Consider the following 17,185-nt stretch of genomic DNA (forward strand, 5'->3'; position numbering starts at 1 on the left):
GACATACGCACATCCAGAGCCTTGTATGCGTGCCGCCGAGCCTATGCAAGATAGGCTTTGTGTGCGCAGGGGCAGGCAGGGGCAGCTTTTCAGGGATTACACACGTAACCCTTTGAAAATCTGCCCCCAAGTGAATAGATTAAGACCAAAAGCAGGAGCTGTGGCCTATGCCTAAATGTGACAACTGGGTCTCAGCCTAGGCCTGTGCCTCACACAAGGGCGTCAGCCAAGACCTGGCCTCAGCCAGGCCCCAAGAATTTTTCCCACTACCTTTCCAGTTGGGGATCCTTTGTCATGGCCCAGGCATATGCTTCATACTGTAGCTCAACCCAGAGAAGGCTGGGTCCTGGTACCGGGTCATAAGCCCGGGACCAGGTTTGACATGAGGGTCTGATATGGAGGCGAGGTCTCGTCACCTGCACCTTGGTCTAGGCTAAAGTCTATGCCTGGGCCCTGACCCAAAGGCTTGGACCCACACATAGTTGCATCCCCAATTGATTCCGTCATTGTAAAGAAGGATGAAGAAAGAAGAGGATGAGGTATTCAAAGCCTGAGCTTCTGCCTCAGGGCTTGGGCCTGACTGAGGCCAAGGCCCCAGCATTGGGCCTGGATTTGGGCTGAGGACTAGGCTTTAGCCTGTGCCGAGGCTTTGGGACCAGGCATTGAAGTCTGGGCTTTGAATAGGTCCTAGGCCGAAGTCACAACAACCTACTGTGGCCTAGTCCTACTCAAGGCTGGGGCTTTGACCTAGGCCTAAATTACTTCTTTGGATCCCCTCCAAGCCAGGTAAGTGGTGGCCAGGGAGAATCCTGGCCATAGCATTTTTTGGAGTTGAGAGTCCTCAGGAAATGCCATTTATTTTTTTTAATGTTTTTTTATGTTTTATAAAATACGCCGATGAGAGACCCGATGGGAAGTCCCGCCCCACGACGTCATCAGACTCAGCACTGGTCCATTAAACGGCGCCATGTCATCAGGCGTCCAGGCTGAGAGGGGCCACTCACCATCTAAAGGCACCCTGAAACACCTCAAGAAATGAAAATAAATGGGAATCAAATGTCAGCAAACACTGAGAAGAAACGCCGATGAGAGACCCAATGGGAATTATCAACCCCTGATGTCAGCAGACTCAGCACCAGTCCGTTAAACGGCGCCATGCCATCAGGCATCGCATGCCGAAGGAGTGCAACAAAGGGGTACTCCCCTTTGTGCACTCCTTCGTGCAACCCACAGTGCTAGATCTAGTTAAAAGACTCTGCAAACGGTCGCCTCTCGCTGTTAACTATCATATGCTTGTAACCTTCACATGTTTGTAATCCATTATGATAGCTTTATTATGAAGCTCCTTCCACCCCTCCCTTGAACCCTCCCATTATTTCATTGATTAGCAAATGTGATATTAGCTTTAATGTTTGATGCTTGTAAACCGTTGTGATGGCTTTACGAAACGACGGTCTATAAAACTGAACAAATAAATAAATAAATAAATAAATATTTTAAACTAAAAGAAACAAAATAAACATTAAATGAAATGAAATTCATAGCAAAAGCACTCTCTAATAATGAAATAAAAAACTAAACATGTTTTACCTATGTACACCCCTAATATTAAATGGTGGTGTATATGTGACTTGTATTTTTGCAAATGGGTGTGGATAGGGGTCTGTTACACCAGAGAATGATTATGATAGTGAGGTTACCCTGTAGGCTGAGAGACCTTTTATAATGAGTGGTGATGAGGATGGTTCAGCTTATGGTGATGGTCCATAGGTACAGTCTTGTAAACTTGGTGGCTTATTACTGGGTTGCTACAGTAGATTACTCCGAGGTCTGGGTGGAGGGAGGAGGATCTTGAAGTTACTGTTGACATTGTGTGATGGGTTCTAGTTTATTTTTTAAAGTTAAGAAACTATTGCCCTTTTAAATCTAATATTGTGTCTGTGGTTATTAAATAGTGAGTGTGTGTGTGTGTGTGTGTGTGTGTGTGTGTGTGTGTGTGTGTGTGTGTGTGTCTGGGTGGGGTGGAGGGGGGTGAGGGAGTGAGGGGAAGGAATGCCTGGGTGTTCCAGCTGCCTTATGCTATACTGTTTATATTGAGAGATTCAGCTGAATTTCTAATAGATATTTATTTTATTTTAATTTTAGTTCACGCCTTTTTATTGTTAACTGAAGGCAAGTTTATAGTTGTGTGCTAAAACTGGTGAACCTCTAGTCAAAATGTATGTTTCAAAGAATCTTTAAGTTTATTTATTTAAAAATGTTTCTATACCGTCGTACAGTTGTATTCCATCACAATGGTTTACAGTGAGGCACATACATACATCTTTTGTTGATTGTATAGATTACTACTATCACTAGGGAGTGCCATTAAATTTCGGTAACAAAGTTTCATAATAAATACTGTTTGTAAAGTGTTGTAAATCTTGTCCTTTTTCTATGTTTATCAGTCTTAGTTACATGTATAACTCTACCGTAATGTATATTTTGTTTTTAAAAGACACACATAATGCACAAAACAAGGTGCTGCGTGCTGATGGTCTGCTGCTAGATTTCATATTCCACTATTCTCTGTTCTCTTTGTAGAAGGCTTGTTTGAAAAGCCAGGTTTTGAAACTCTTTTTGAAAAGTTTGAAATCTCTCTGAAGTCTAGTTTCTAAGGGCATGGTGTTACATAGTATTGGTCCAGCTAATGATAAAGCCCTATCTCTAACTTGGGTCAGTTTGGTTGTTTTAACAGAAGGAATGGTTAGGAGTGCTTTGCTAGCAGATCTCAGGTTTCTATGTGGGACAGGAACACGTAGAGCTGTGTTCAGCCATTCCGCTTTTTCGTCATGAATCAATTTGTGAATTGTGCAAAGTGTTTTGTATCAAACTCTGTATTCAATAAGAAGCCAGTGTAATTCTGCTAGGGTATCCGTAATGTGATCACTTTTTCTTTTACCAGTTAGTACCCCTGTGGCAGAGTTTTGCAGTATTTGGAGTGGTCTTATTGTTGATTTAACGTCTATATGGTACAAAGTTAAATAATATTTCTCTGCAGTATTTAATGCAAAATTAATTTATTTGCTAATTTTAACAAACTGAAAATAATAAAACTGAATATATATATATATACATTATGCAAATGTTTGGAAACCCTGTTGATGCATAACTACTTCTTTTCAAGTTCAAATCTTTTATTATTTTTAAAAAAATAACTCTTTTAAAAGTAGAGTACAATAGAACAGAACAAGCTATGCAGGAATACAGATTAGATTTTCAGTATTACAGTCATCTGTCTCCTATAAGATAGGAGATAAAACTAAACATATCACCAAAACTTTATAGCATACCAACAAATACCTGTTCTTCACAGCTACCACAGTCTCATCTATATATATCTATGTAATGGACCCTCTGGGTCCATTACCATTAAACCCTGGGTAAACCCTTATTCTGGTTAGAACGGTGTAGGTTAATGATTGGGAGAGGTTATCATTTGGTACATCCCCTCCCTTTGAGGGTGATGAAATGTCTACCTCCCCAAAAAGGTTTTATAAGCAGCTCTCTATAGAGAGACTGTGGGCAGTCCCTTATGATTTGATGAGAGTTAGGAAGTACCAGGAGCTTTATTTGTGTTGCATATTTAGGCCCCACTTGAGGGGATCCGATCTAGGCATACCCTACCTGGGGATACTGAGCAGGGTTGGGAAATAATTCCTTGTAGACCATACCTGGGTTGGTTGTGATTTCCTTCTGGGTTGATTTTTCAAGTTTTTATACTATTTTGTGATAGGAGCCTTGTGAGACCCCTCGGTACCACCAGGGTTCAGGGCATGGGGAACTCTGTGTCTGGGGCTGCCCAGGTTAGGGAAGATCTGCCCCTCTCACTGTCAATGAGGAAGGAGGAATGGTAGTGAAATGCTGCAAGGAGGAACTCCATTGATAACTTTAGTTTAACGGGAAAAAACTTTGTGAGACCCAAAAGGAAGATTTTTTTGGCTGCCCCTTCCTTTCTGTATTGGAGCAATAAGATCTGCCTATTCCAAGTCGTTCTCTCCAATCTTGGGTCCAGAGAGAGAGATAAAAGCAAATATGTGAAGAAACCATCATCTAACTATGAGTAAAGAACTTTTTGAGAACACAGAAGATACCTGTCAGGAGTTCTTACCCTGGGAAAAGAGAGGAATTTAACTCTCTGTGCAGAGATTTAGTTGTAACATTTTTACCAGTTAGAAAAGGGATTTTCCTGCCCAGTAACATAATAACTCAGTGGTGTAGCAAGGGAAGCCTAATACCCCTGGGTGTCAGGCTTAAAGAGGGCACAGCAGCAGATGGCCATCACATCCCATCACTGCTGTGATCCCTTGTCACTCACTCTCTATACTTTACTCATCCCTGAAAAACTGCTGCAATCCCTTCACTCACACCTCCATGCTCTTAAGAACCAAAGGATTGTGACCTTGCAGCATGGGTTGCTTCCTCTTTCCTGGCTGCCTTCACCTGAATAATGTTATCAGGTGCTAACAGTCAAGGAGGAAAGAAGTAGCCCATGTTGAAAGGCTGCAGTCCTTCAATTATTAGGATTAGGGAGATCTGAGTGAGGAGATTGTGGCAGCACTGCATAGATGAATGAAACAAGGAGGGTAAGTGAGAGGGGGTCATGGTAGCACCATCTGAGGTGAGTGAGGGGATTTTAGGGGACCATAAATACTGATTTAGTGAGGAGGTATGGGCATGGGAACAAGACTTCTGGGGAATGAGAGGAGAGAGGAGACTGGGGAACAAGATATCTGGGAAGTAGGGGCTCTGAGATGGGAAAAAAAAAGCTGAGGAGCAAGACTGCTGGAAAATAGAAGGTCTGGGATGGTAGAAGGTCTAGAAAGAAAACTGCTGGTGAGTAGAAGATCTGGGAGGGGAGAGGGGGCTGGGGAGAAAGACTGCTGGAGAGTGGGGGTCTGGGAGGGAAGAGGGCTTGGGGAGTGGGAGTCTTGGAGGGGAGAGAAAAGCATGACTGTTGGAGAATGGAATGTCTGGGAGGAGAGAGGGAACTGGGGAGTGGGGTCTGAGAGGTAAGAGAAGAGGGGAGAGGAGCGAGGATCAAGGTTGCTGGGGAATGTGGGATCTGAGAAGAGACAAAGGGCTTTGGGAGTGGGAATGGGAGGGGAGAGGGGAGGGGATCAAGACTGCTGGAGATTAGGCCTCTGTAGTTTAAATTTTTTTTTGTGCACATACAGCAGTCTCAGTTGTAGTGTACAGCAAGCAAAGGAGACACCAGCAAAAATGTTAATGACACGGTATCTTACAGAGCCCATAGAGGACATGCAGACAGATCTGCTGGCATACTGGGCACACAAATCCACTGTCTGGCCACACCTAGCCAAAGTGGCTCAGCGATATCTGTCATGTCCACCAACCAGTGGGTGTAGTGAACGTGTACTTTCAATGGCAGGGGATATCATGAGCCCTCATCGCTCAAGACTGGCACCAGAGTTGATGGAAATGCTAGTGTTTTTTAAAATAAACATGCCTTTGCTTCGGTTTCCAGATTTTCCCTGTGAATGGCAAGATGAATAAAATCAATTTAAAGCCTCGCAGCAGCTCCAACTGCCTCATATGCTCCAGATAATATCAGCACATGTGCCTGACCTCAACTTCTGTGTCTGCCCATTCAGCCCTTATGTCACTACAAGGGCATGACCCTAAATGCTGTACCTGTCTGTCCAGCCCTTATGTTACTACAAGGGCCTGACCCCAAATGCTGTGCCTGTCTGTCTAGCCCTTATGTCACCACAAGGGCCTGACCCCAAATGCTGTGCCTATCTGTCCAGCCCTTACGTCACTACAAGGGCCTGACCCCAAATGCTGTGCCTGTCTGTCTAGCCCTTATGTCACTATAAGGGCCTGACTCCAAATGCTGTGCCTGACTGAGTTTAGATCTAGTATCTCTAATTTCAGTTTCATGTATTTGTCTATCACTTCTTTCCAGAAAATTCCTGTTCCTGTTTTGCAACATTTAGAATGTAAGAACATAAAAAGCTGACTTAAGATGTTTGGAGCTTGCATATTTCATATGCTCAATAGTTTTCATGACCTTCATAATTTGGGCCATTTTCCCTAAATCTTTCTTAGGTGCCAACATTAATGTTTCTAATACTATAGAAAACTGGTGGTAGTTGTACTCTAGTTCATCCTCTGTGTTCCCATAGTTTACAGAGGCACTGTGAAGGATACAAAGTTAGCATAGGTTAATATTGTAGATTTGGACTTGAATAGCAGTTTTCTTATTTCTGAGAGCTCTTCAAGATTCTTTGTCATCAGCTGAAGTGCATGAGTACAGTTTATAGCTTCTGGGTATTCACAAATAATCTCCAGCTCACAAATGGCAGTCTCTATTGCTCTAAAAGCATCCTCTATTGAATTATCTTTCACAAATGAAAAAGATGCCATTTTTTTCTGGCAGTAAACCAGTTCAGGAAGAAGTGACAGATCAAACCACAACATACTTGCACAAAGGAAAGGGAACTCTCCCCAGGTGTCACCTATCTCTTAACACCCGCTGACACATGTTGAACCGCTGTTCACATGGAAAACTCCTCCAATTTGCCACACTTTGAAGGCTCGGGCCCCACTCCGGGTTGAACCCATTCCAGGGAGCCCTTTCCTGCGCAAAGGAAAGGGAACTCTCCCTGGGTGTCGCCTATCTCTTACCCGCTGACCCATGTTGAACTGCTGTTTACATCGAAACCTTCCCCACTTCGCCACACTTTGAAGGCTCGTGCCCCTCTCTTGTGGTGAACTCATTCCAGGGAGCCCTTCATTGCGCAAAGGAAAGGGAACTCTCTCCAGGTGTCACCTATCTCTGAACACCCACTGATACTTGTTGAACTGCTGTTCACATGGAAACCTCCTCTGCCTTCAAAATTCTCATTTGTATATCTGCTATGTCCACCAGATTTTAAAAGACCAGCGAGAGCTCACTAGACGCCAATGGAACCACTACATTCTAGGGGAGAACCCATTCTAGGGAGCCCTTTCCTGCGCAAAGGAAAGGGAACTTTCCCTAGGGCTCTTGTTTGAATATTTGCTACTACCACCAAGATCTGTACCTGCAGCACTCCACCCCACCCAGGCATAGTTCATCATGTTTCAGGTCCTAGCATGCGTGTTAGACTCCTTGGGCCGTGTTTCAAGATGGGTTGGGTGGACAGTACACCCTGGTTCACAGTTGCACCACATGCAGGGGGCCCTGTTCCCCTTTACCCCACTCCCCTCTTCTTGGGTTCTATCTGAGAAGTTTGTTTGTTGTTTGATCTCACTCAGAGTGTCTGAAATCTTTATTCAATTGCTATTGCTAGTTTACTACAATTAATTTTCTATTGCTGAAAAAGATATTTGTTCTTTTTTGCTGCTGTGCCTGCCAGGCAGCCAGGCTTTTTTTTACTGCACTTTTTTTTATTGAACTACTTGTCGACTATTGGTCTCGTGCTGGTATTTAGCCTTAGATGGAGTTTACCACCCACTTTCGGCTGCATTCACAAACAACCCGACTCTGAGAAGACCTGGTTCCGGCGCACCTGGGGACACTACTACCGGCCTAACACCATCTGCAGGCTGAGCCTTGTTGTGTCTTGCCTCCTTGTCTTTCCCCTATCAACACCACAGCGACCTGACTACCTTAGCTCTGCCAGCCTGTCTTGCCCCTATGAAAACCACAGGGACCAGACTACCTCCGCTCTGCCAGCATGTCTTGCCCCTATCAACTTTCTGCCACTCTGCCTTGCTGCCATTCACCAGCAACTCACTCTACTTCTTGTGTTCTTGCCACTATCATGGTTCCTCAGTATGTTGGTGCTAGTCTTTCTGCTGCTTTGTCCCTTTATCAGCGCCTTGTGTTTTTTTCTGACACACTTTCTGCTTGCTATGTTCCCCTTCATTGTGCTGTAGGATGTTGATGCCACTTGTCTTGCCACTTTGCCTGTCATGCTGCCTTAGAGGGTTCATGCAACTGTTATCAGTGCTCTCTTTTGAAGCTGTGGTGAGTTTTTGACACTCTCGCTGCTGCTTTGTACCTCTGTTAAAGCACTCTTGCCACTCAGGCTATTCATGCCACTTTTGTGCCACTTTGCCATAGTCTAAGTATCTTGGAGCTCTTTTCTCTTTCTGATGATTGCTCCCCAGAAGTTTCATCAGAATTGATAAGAAAACCCCAATTCTGCAGAAAAAAATAGGCTGCAAATACTTCACAATGATTTTAATGGGAAACGAAAATGAATGAAACTAATGAACAAATTGTTTTTTTCCCCCTAATGAAACTAATGAAATGAATTAGGCCCCCCTGAAACAAAAATACAAAATGAAATGAATTTTTTCCTTCTGCACATCCTAGAGTATTGAGAGACAGCATGTTTGTATATGTGCATGAGAATGAGAGACAGCATGTGTGTTTAAGTGTAGGAGAGGGTTTGGATTTAACAGCATGGCCAACATGGTTCAGCCATAGAAGGAGGAACAGCATGCCCTGCCCTACTGGAAAGAGACCACTTCCAATGATGGGTTGGCCCCCATGGCTCAGTCACTTTCTTGGCCATAGGGGCTGACCCATCACCATGCTGCTGCTTTATGGGGAGAGGGAGGATTGAAAAAGAGAATGTTTATATGTGAGTATGAGAATGAGAGAGAGCATGTGTGTTTATGTTTGGGAGAGCGAGAGAGAGCATATATGTGTGTGAGAGAGCATGCGTGTATGTATGAAAGTTAAAGAGACCATGTGTATGATTGTGAGAGAGTTAGCATATATGTTATATGAGAGTGTGAGAGAGCATGTGTGTAAGTGAGAGAGAATGCATGTGTGTGCATAAAATCCCCCATTCTTCTCTGCGTGTTAATCAATGACAATTTCAGGGCTTCTGGAAATGACAAGTTCCTAAAAGTGGATAATGGGTGATTTTTTAAAATCCTTATTAGTTTTATTTATGAGGTGTCATTTGATGTGTCTTTTTTAAATATTTTATTGATGTTTTGAAAATTTTTTATGATTTTTTTATTTATTGAATTTTAATTTAATTGTTAGTTGTTTTGAATTATTCATTTTATTGGTATGATTTTTCTAATTTTATTGTTTTATGAGAAATGGTATTCTTTCTGTTTTTCCATTGTTGTAGTGCTTATTGTGATTTCAAGTTCAGTTTTTTTCTGTATATTTCTATTTAAAATTTATGGTCTCTTTATTCTGTATTTGAGGGTCTTTCTGTTCTGCAAGTATAACTGAGGTGAAGTATGCTTCTAGTGTGTAGTTTCTAAGTAGGGATCTATAGCAGCTTGGCTTGTTCTATTTTCCTAGTAAGGAACAAGCTATATTGATGTTTTAGGCCTGCTATAATATTTGTGGTGTAACCTTTTCATAAGTAGGGTTGTTGCTGTTTGAGTGCTGGTAGTTAGTGCTATTTTGATATAGAACGTTTATTGCATTTTAATTCTGTTTTCTTGTGACTTTATAAGGGCCAAGCTCTTACCCAAGACATGCTACAGTATGCCGCCTAATACCATATGGATTCCAAGTGTATCCTACTCTTTTGCAAGTAAAATAATATAATTAATGTATGTGACATGTTAGCTTCAAAAGATTTAACTTCAAATATCTTTTTTATGTCAAATCTATTATAAATGCATAATTTCTATTTGTGTGTGGGGATGATGTGATGGAGGTGGAGGGTGCACGGGTCAAAGGTTTCCCTAAGGTGCCTAATACCCTTGCATTAACCTTGGGCATTGCTGTACAAACATTTAACAGTTTTGCAACTCATGGTGTCATGGGTTGTATAATGGGTGAGGGCACAATATTTCACTTGGCCATAGGTGCCAAATTGCCTGGCTATGTATGACTCTGCTGAGAGGGGAGAGGGAGCTGGGGACTGAGAAGCAAGATTGCTAAGAATGGGTATATGAGAGTCAGAGAACCTGTGTATGTGTGTGTGTGTGTGTGTGTGTGTGTATATGAGAGCCAGAGAGCCTGTGTGAGTGAGGGAGAGAAAAGTGGAGGTAAGTTTGAGAAAGAGCAGGGAGAATGTGTATGTAAAGAGAAAGAGGAGATGAGAGATGTTATTGGATGTTAACTGATGTATCTGTTGTTTTGAAATATATTGGTATTTTGGGAAATTTTGTAAACATTTTTATGAGATTTTAATTAATGGGTGTTCTATACATTAGCTCTTTTGAAATATTTACTATTTTTATTAATGTGTTGTACTATGATTGATGTTTTATTTTTCTTGATTTTCTTGCTTATTGACCTTTCTGTATTCTGTATGTGTGACCAAGATGAGGTATTCTATTACTGTATGGTTTCTGCATATGATTCTATAGTTCTATTTTCAGTTGGAGGTGTATTGGTCTTCTAGGGTCTGTTGTAATATTTGCAATGCTGCCCTTTCCTGGGTAGTATTGTTGCTGTTAGATTCCTAGGGGAGTTAGTGCTTCTATGATATGACAAATTTGCTACATATGTGCTGAGATTTTTCTTTTTTTTATTGGCAGTGTTTTCTTTTTGCAACATGCCTGGTAGAGATGTGAATCGTGTCCTCGATCGTCTTAACGATCGATTTCGGCTGGGAGGGGGAGGGAATCGTATTGTTGCCATTTGGGTATTTGAAGTATCGTGAAAATCGTGAAAATCGTGAGCCGGCACACTAAAACCCCCTAAAACCCACCCCCGACCCTTTAACTTAAATCCCCCACCCTCCCGAACCCCCCCCCCCAAATGCCTTAAATTACCTGTGGGTCCAGCGGCGGTCCGGAACGGCAGCGGCCCGGAACGGCCTCCTGCAATTGAATTGTGTTGTCTTCAGCTGGCGCCATTTTTCAAAATGGCGGCGCAAAATGGCGGCGGCCATAGACCAACACGATTCGACTGCAGGAGGTTATTCCAGAGCCCCGCTGGACTTTTGGCAAGTCTTGTGGGGGTCAGGAGGCCCCCCCAAGCTGGCGAAAAGTCCCTGGGGGTCCAGCGGGGGTCCGGAAAACGATCTCCTGCCGCAAATCGTTTTCCGAACGGAAAATGGCGCCGGCCATACGCGTATGGCCGGCGCCATTTTGTTGTTCCCTAGCCCACTTACTTTGAAAACTTACTGAAACACTCCTCAGGATTTCAATGGTACTCACTTTCTTGCCATCGCTTGCTCTTGCCTTTGCTATTCTTTTGCACACTTGCTGCACTGCTTCATGAACCATAGCTGATTTCATGGATCACACTGAACTGTGCATGCGGATAACTCCCTGCCTAAGCTGGGATATGCTAAGACACAAGCATATCCTACTGGATTGGTGGATCAGCCAGGTGCAGCCATATTTTGACAGGGAGAAGCATCCCCCCTCTACCATTGTCTGTACGCTGCAACAGAATGACTGGCATCTCCCAAGCTAATCTGCCTTAATGCTATGCCCCTCCTCCTATACCTTCATATCCTTGTGCTGCTCGGCCTTGCTGCTATGTGCAGAATTTACACTTTGGGATTCTTAACTTCTTTCTGCCACTGTACCTTCCTGGCATACCACAGCTCTTACACTTTGAAGTCTTCTTGCCAATCTGGAGTGCTGCTGTGCACCTCTCCTATGGTTTTGAAACCTGGATACCACTCTTTCTGATTCTTAGTTCCTTTCTCTGTACCTTGGGATTTTTTCTGCTATGTTTTCTGCTTCGTTTCCAATTCATGATGCCTAGGGAGGTGCTGCCACGTTTGGTGCCACTTTGCATCTTGTGATACCATCAGCTGTTCATGACACTATTCCTGGGCCGTCTTTCTCTTTTAGCATCTTGGATATATTCTTCCTCCTCTTGCTGCTTCTTTGCTCCAATCACAATGCTTTAGAGAACTCATGGCAATCCTAGAAGTCTAAATTTATAAACCCAAACAATATAACATGAAAAAATTATGAATTCAAAAAGAGACCTGTTATATGGATGTCAATAATCTGAGTGTACCTTCATACGATGCTGTAAAAAAATACGGCTATCGTGACTGTGAAGCCTATATGTAGGCTTTAAAAATCATTAGGTACCCCAGTGTTGGAATGCAAACTTTTGTAGTGCTCACTGTCCACTGTGCAATTGTTGCTGAAATGATCACGTGGATACTGTTGCAATATTCACTTATCTCAAAATTGTAGTCGGTCTTGCCTCAGCCGACATCCTGATGTTTCGGAGGCTGGCTCCTTCTTCAAGGGCTGGATATGCGCAAGAGAGACCGGTATTCCAGTGAAACATTAGATGTTGTGACAGTGAATCTGGTGAAACACAGGTAAAGTGTGCAAAAAAAAAGAGACATCTTTTAGTTATTGAAAAAACAATTAACTTAAGCTGAAATGTAGAGAGATACATACTTGATTACTGTGCCAGCAATGTTCAACTTGTTAGGTTTGTTTAGCGGTCTGTGAAGCTCCGCTGTGGAGGAAATGAAATGACCAGAGAACTGTTTACTCTGTCTTAACTGCTGTAATTGTTAGCCTGCTTGTTAAAACCTGCAAACGGGCAGAAAAGGCTGCTGTTTTTTTAAAACTTGAAGTGGTAAAAGTTGTGCTCAAATCTCAGCCGCTTGTTTTTCAGTAAGTACTTTAAATTTTATTCTGAGATTTGAGCACAACTTTTACCACTTCAAGTTTTAAAAAAACAGCAGCCTTTTCTGCCCGTTTGCAGGTTTTAACAAGCAGGCTAACAATTACAGCAGTTAAGACAGAGTAAACAGTTCTCTGGTCATTTCATTTCCTCCACAGCGGAGCTTCACAGACCGCTAAACAAACCTAACAAGTTGAACATTGCTGGCACAGTAATCAAGTATGTATCTCTCTACATTTCAGCCTAAGTTAATTGTTTTTTCAATAACTAAAAGATGTCTCTTTTTTTTTTTTTTTTGCACACTTTACCTGTGTTTCACCAGATTCACTGTCACAACATCTAATGTTTCACTGGAATACCGGTCTCTCTTGCGCATATCCAGCCCTTGAAGAAGGAGCCAGCCTCCGAAACATCAGGATGTCGGCTGAGGCAAGACCGACTACAATTTTGAGATAAGTGAATATTGCAACAGTATCCACGTGATCATTTCAGCAACAATTGCACAGTGGACAGTGAGCACTACAAAAGTTTGCATTCCAACACTGGGGTACCTAATGATTTTTAAAGCCTACATACAGGCTTCACAGTCACGATAGCCGTATTTTTTTACAGCATCGTATGAAGGTACACTCAGATTATTGACATCCATATAACAGGTCTCTTTTTGAATCCTAGAAGTCTGGCACATCTTGTCCCTTTGTGGAGCCTTTGGCTACTATTTATGCCACTTTTAATACCACTTTGCCACACTCTAACTACCTTGTAGTTCTTTCCCCCTTCTGATGATTTCTTCCTACAAGTTTCATTAGAATTGTTTAAAAAAAATCACTATTCTGAAGCCAAAATAGACTGTAATGCTTCCCCTATAGGTTTTAATAGAAAATAAATACAACTAATGAAACAAATTATTTTTCGTATTGAATCTAATGAAATGAATATGGGTCTCAATGAACTGAATAAATGAATTGAAACATTTTTTCCCTTCTGCATATCCCTACAAACCATCTCCACTGCTAGCCACAATTTCAACAAATAGCTGATGCTAATGAAGTCATCAGAGGGCAGGGCTCGTTAAAGCAACATCTAGCTATTTTGCTGCTGATGGGAAGAAGATGGAAATTCAATTAAAGTCCAGGAATAGAGCTTCAGATCAAAGCAGGTAAGCTGAATGCTCCAGCAGACTAGAGTGAACACATTCACAAAGAGATACCTGTTATTGTCAAAAATAATAGTGCACTGTAAAAACTGTAGTCTTAACTCAGATTATAACTACTTCTATTCTGTGCATCATACTAGCAAGTTTACACAGAGAGCAAGCTGTCACAATGCACATGCACAGCACATGCTGGAAAAAAACCACAGAAACAGTAGCTGTCAGGCAGTATGCCTTTCCTAAGGACACACACTAAAGTACTCTGACACATAGTAAAGTTTCAGGGAATGTGCCTGTTCTCAGTCCTATAATAGACAAAAAACTGGAAAAATTGTGACGCAATTAATCTCAAAAATCACAATAAAGTCACATATATATATTATGGTACTTTTCAATTAGGTATACCCTCATTTATGGGCTAATGCACACTTCCGCCTACCGGCGTTTTTTGCTTTTAGGTACAACTGCCAACTTGGCTGCCCAATTAGAATACGATCATAGGGTTTGATCGTATTCTAATTGGGCAGCCAAGTTGGCAGTTGTACCTAAAAGCAAAAAACGCCGGTAGGCGGAAGTGTGCATTAGCCCATAAATGAGGGTATACCTAATTGAAAAGTACCATAATATATATATGTGACTTTATTGTGATTTTTGTTCTCAGTCCTATTCATATAAAGGTTAATTTTTTAAGCGATGTACATGCCAAAACCAGGAGATGGCCATGCATGGATTGCTTATTTGCGGCCACACGATTGATTAAACTGGCCTCATATGTGCACAAGGGGAATTATAATGGCAGAGCAGGGGCGTTCTGGGGTGGAGCCAAGAGATATGCGTGCATGTAGTGATGTGCCTGGGGGCGTGTCCAGGTTCCTTTCAGCACAATGTTACTTCTGCTATGGATGAGGTGTATGTCTGAACAAAGCAATTTTCAATACATAAAAACCAACCAAGTGTAAAACATCCTACATATTCAATCAAAACAAAATCCAAATAATGTAGGAGCCAATAATATTACACTATTAACTTATTCTTGCAAAAAGCCTTTATATTTCAGGAAAAGCTACCACACACAGTGAATATGAAAAAGGTCTTTCTAGAACAAAAAAGGGGTATCAACCAGACCTGTTAGAAGGCTCAATTTTGAACTCTGACATGGTGCCCAGACCATCATCACGTTCCCAGAATTTTTTCTCATTTGTTTTTATGTTGTTTTTCTCAAATCACCCAGAGATAGCATCCATTTTATAAAAAATAGTCACATTGCTCACCCGAAACATATTCATAAAACAGCATCCCCAACCAGAGCAATTCTTATCTCCAAAGGTCAATTTTTATCAATTCTTCATAGCAGGAAGAAAAATTCATTCAAAGAGTCTTGTGTTTATTATTTCTTCAAAAGTCATTGAAAAATATGAATATGTTTGGTTGAGCAATGTGAATATTCTTTACTAAATTGATGTTATCTGTGAGTGATTTGAGGAAAGCAATAAAAATTAAAAAATGAGAAAAAAGAGAAAAAACTTTGGACACCATGTCGCAGATAAAAACCTGAGCCTTCTGACAAGTCCATTTGATGCTCCATTTTTGCTCTCAACAAGGCTTTTTTCACATTTAATGTGTGTGGTGGCATTTTCTAAAATATGCAGGCTTTTTTGCAAGAATAAGTTAAGAGTATATAAATATATTGGCTCCTAATATTTTGGGGGTTTGTTTTAAAACTATTTACAGCCATCTATGCCTTGCCTGTGGGGTCTGGGTTAACTGGGAGGAGCGCAGGCTAAAGAACGGGGGGGTCACTCGAAGACGTAGCCCTAGACTGGGCATACACATGCTTAAAATAGCAAACATGCACGTGCCTGGTCTATTTTATAACATGCTCACATACTTGCGTGCAGGATATAAAATTGCAGTGCATCTAGCCGGGTGACCAAATACACGTGTATATGAGGGCCTGCAGTATATGAGTAGCAGCTTACAGTTTTGACTAGCAGCATAGAGCAGTGCACTAAAGCAGTGAAAGACAGCAAACATCCTCAGTCCTCACAATTCTTTTTTATAATCTTTCATCTAACTTTCAACTCTGAAAAGCAAGGACCTTCTCTAACATTGCACACAGAAATAACTGAAATGGTGTGTGTTCAAGATTTGCTTTATTTTTCACTATTCCAGGGAATCTGGACTAGGCTGATATAAAAACTGCTTGTATTCCTTATTGTCAATGATTGGTCCTGCTCCTTTCACCATACCCCATTGGCTCCAGGCTGTCTGACTTAAAACAAACAAACAAACAAACAATGCTTTGCTTCCCCCAGAGGCAATAAAGTCAAATAAATAAAAACAAAACACATGTGTTAATTACATGTTTATTTTGTTTCACTATAAATACAATAACATGAAATAACTTTTTTTTTGTTTGTTTTCAAATAAATGTGCATCTCTATCATATACTGATCAGTGCAACACTGTAGTCATGCATGTTAAATTTGGGTAATGGGGTAAGGAGGTTTGGTCACTGAAAAGTAACACACCAATGTCATAGGGTGAAGTATAGCTTATTTCAAAATTACTTTTCAATAAAGCATAGGGTCTTGTCTTTTGAGCTTAAATCATTGTGCCTTCTTTAGGAGATATCCAAAAAAGAAAACTACAATAAAAGAAGAGGGATCTGTCAAATATAGAATTGTCATTTGTCAAACTGTCAAGAGTCAAGATTCCCTTAGTACCATGAACTGTAAAATATAGTCAGCTGTGCTAGTGGCAATATATTTAAACATTTCCCTCAACTCTTTACACACAAGACAACATGTCTCATATACTAAAAGTCACTTTGTTTACCTTCAGTGCACAGTAGCTATAGAAAAGTAAATTCCATTCTATGGTAGTCAGCATTTGCTACCACTTTATCATCACTCTTCTAGCTTGAGTGGTGAGCAGAAATGACCTGACAGCACATACACCGAAGGCTATGATACAACTAAGACCATGGATAAAAAAGGAATTCTTTTGACAGCAAGAAAAGTATGTTTCTGGAAAATTGCTCATGGTATGCTGTCAGTAATGCAAATTATTGCTGTTGGGTATGCATTGCATAAATCAACTGAATAATAAATTAAATGTATAGAATGCATATAGAGACATCCTTTTCAATTCCTGTCCATGATAATGTTCTCGTTCAGTATTTCCTTTCTTTCTTATAACCACAATTAATTTGTTGAACTCATTGACAAAGCACATTTAAGCAATTAAAACCAATTTACTTTTAGAAGCAGTTATATAAGCAGTAGATCCCTCTGTTCAAACAAATTCTTGAGGCACTCTTTCACCTAAATCTTCTTTTTGTTTAAAATATTTTATAGTACATAAAAGAAAGAAACAGAATGGAGGTTGTTGCGCTTGGAGGTGGACCCTTGTCCTGGAGCAGTGGAGAATGGCTCCCTGGT

General features: G+C 41.3%; 1 long non-coding RNA gene across 1 annotated transcript; it reads left to right on the forward strand.

Moving 5' to 3' along the window:
• Positions 1-12,562: 12,562 nt before the first annotated feature.
• On the forward strand, positions 12,563-12,970 carry LOC115086278. Its single transcript, XR_003855203.1, has 3 exons — positions 12,563-12,579; positions 12,748-12,808; positions 12,912-12,970. It is a non-coding gene; the product is annotated as an uncharacterized LOC115086278 (long non-coding RNA).
• Positions 12,971-17,185: the final 4,215 nt, after the last annotated feature.

The sequence above is a fragment of the Rhinatrema bivittatum genome, chromosome 2 (assembly GCF_901001135.1).
Source record: "Rhinatrema bivittatum chromosome 2, aRhiBiv1.1, whole genome shotgun sequence".
Classification (NCBI taxonomy): domain Eukaryota; kingdom Metazoa; phylum Chordata; class Amphibia; order Gymnophiona; family Rhinatrematidae; genus Rhinatrema; species Rhinatrema bivittatum.